Source organism: Limulus polyphemus, unplaced genomic scaffold (genome assembly GCF_000517525.1).
Source record: "Limulus polyphemus unplaced genomic scaffold, Limulus_polyphemus-2.1.2 Scaffold3972, whole genome shotgun sequence".
Lineage (NCBI taxonomy): Eukaryota > Metazoa > Arthropoda > Merostomata > Xiphosura > Limulidae > Limulus > Limulus polyphemus.
The window spans coordinates 1-2,514 of record NW_013669582.1 but is presented as its reverse complement, the minus strand read 5'-3'; the positions used below and the strand labels follow the sequence as shown (position 1 = coordinate 2,514).

The 2,514-nt window shown below is 35.2% G+C and overlaps 1 protein-coding gene across 1 annotated transcript in view; it reads right to left on the bottom strand.

The window, feature by feature from the left end:
• Positions 1–2,229, bottom strand: part of LOC106470379 (tensin-3-like) — a 24,561-nt gene extending 22,332 nt beyond the window's left edge. Inside the window, exon 1 of the mRNA XM_022398974.1 lies at positions 2,172–2,229. The gene's annotated coding sequence lies outside the window, so the exon portion shown is untranslated. The remainder of the gene's footprint in view (positions 1–2,171) is intronic.
• Between the last annotated feature and the right edge of the window lie 285 nt (positions 2,230–2,514).

The following is a 2,514-nucleotide window of genomic DNA, read 5'->3' as shown; positions in this document are numbered from 1 at the left end:
TAGGGCGCTCGACTCGCAATCAGAGGGTCGCGGGTTGGAATCCCCATGCTACCAAACATGCTCGCCCTTTCAGCCGTGGGGGCGTTATAATGTGACGGTCAATCCCACTATTCGTTGGTAAAAAGAGTAGCCCAAGAGTTGGCGGTGGGTGGTGCTGACTAGCTTCATTCCCTCTAGTGTTACACTGCTAAATTAGGGACGGCTAGCGCATATAGCCCTCGTGTAGCTTTATATTTTATACAATAAGTTTATACAATCTTTATATTTGGTATACTATGAATAATAATTATTCTGATTATGTTTTTTGTGTTTTATGTTCCTCTTACTTCTGCTTTTAAGGAAAATGTGTTGTCATGGTTACACGTAAGTACTTATTAGAATATACAGTTGGCGGTGTGTTCCTTCTACTGGTACTTCTAAATAAACAGTTTGCGACATATGGTAACGTTGTATCGATCGCTTTTGTGGTTACGATAACTTATATAATAGCCTAAGTTTATTATGTTGTTGTTACTGGATTCTAATTACTCATTTGTTTTATCTTACGTTTAATAATTAAAGAGTTTACAGTATGTTGCCTCCACTTGTACTTTTAAGTTAACAGTTTAGGTTTTGATCATATTTTTTTTATTCATTGCATTGGGTCGTTTTCTTTAAATAAAAAGCTTCGTGGAACATTTTTTACTTGAAAAATATTTAAATTTAGTACGTTACCTTATGATTCTCTAACTTTTACTTCGTTAAAAAAACTCATCTTTGATCTAGTGAAGATGAGTTAAATATATGTATAAGAATAGTTCTGTTGTATTTGCTTGCTGGCTAAGAAATGTGAATTCTGCCAGGAGTGTTAAAGAAGGCCCCCCGTAGGTTAGCGGTAAACTTGCTAACTTATAAAGTTAGAAAGTGGAGTTCGATACTCAATGTGAGAACAGAATAAACGGTTCATTGTAGGTAGTTTTATATATATATAAAAAAAAAACAAGCGTGTAGGAACGGCCTGCTAAAAAGGTAAGAAACTTTATTCAACATGCAAGGGTTTATATGTTCTGTTCAGTTGTTTATATTTGTCATTTTGAGATGCTCTTTTTAATCAATATTGTTTGAAAAATGTATACATCTACAACAACGTTTTTATTTACACAAGTTACTGGAAGGTTCTGATGCCACAAGATCCAACGACTTTCCACGCAGCTCAAGGTTAGTTACAGCTAGTTCCTTGTACGAAAGTTTCATGAAAGTTAGAAAGTGACCACTCGATAAGCAGTGTTTTTATGTAAACCTATAAACATAGTATCTAAAACAACAGTAGTATTAATTTCCAATTAATTCTACCTCTGAATCTTTAATTATTGGGTAATGTTTACGTGTTTTTTTCAAGTTTTTTAAATAAGAAACCCGAGTGCATTCGGAAACTAGACACCCTTCTTCTATGGTGATCCGAACGCGCTCGGGTTATCAGGTTTTTTTATTTTGTAACTCAGTTTTTGATCCTATGTGACTACTTAGTGTCGTTACCAGGGTGATCCGAACTCGCTTGGGCTATCGGGTTTTTTATTTTCTGACTTAATTTTTGATCCTATTTGACTACTTAGTGTCGTGACCAGTGTGATCCGAACGCGTTCGGGCTATCGGGTTTTTTATTTTGTGACTTATTTTTTAATGCTGTTTGACTACTTAGTGGCGTGACCAGAGTGATCCGAACTCGCTCGAGTTATCGGTTTTTTTATTTTGTGACTTAATTTTTGATCCTGTTTGACTACTTGTGTCGTGATCAGGGTTATCCGAACTCGCTCGGGTTATCGGGTTTTTTATTTTGTGACTTAATTTTTGATCTTGTGTGACAACTTAGTGTCGTGACCAGGGTGATCCGAACTCGCTCAAGTTATCGGGTTTTTTATTTTGTGACTTAATTTTTAATCCTGTTTGACTACTTAGTGTCGTGATCAGGGTGATCCGAACTCGCTCAGATTATAGTTTTTTTATTTTGTGACTTAATTTTTGATCCTGCGTGACCACTTAGTGTCATGAGTGTTTTCTCTAGATATTTCTATGATTTATTTTGAATACTCCAGAGCATGTTCTTGAGTAGTATGCAAGAAAATATAGGTTACAAATATTTTCAATGACACCTTCTAGCACATAATACTAAGATCCATCAATACTTAACTTACCGATGATACGTTCAGTGACGTAGGTGATATCCATGATAAACCGAGGCAGCTTTTCTTCGTTCCTACATCAGAGAAAGATCCAAAGTAGGTTTGAACAAATTCTATAAAACTAAACCTCTAAACACCTGCTTTGGTTTTCTTCGAAATTAAACGATACTTTTTATCATAACTAATCTTTTAAAGTTAGAAATTTGTGTAACATGTGTTGCTTTATTTCACAGTTATTAGGCTAGAGATAAAGTGCTGGGGCTTTTCAAAGTGTAATAGAAGTTGAATTTTCCCAGTTCCCACATTATGGGCGCTAAGAATAACTTTACAATTTAAGCTACATTGTATATGCACT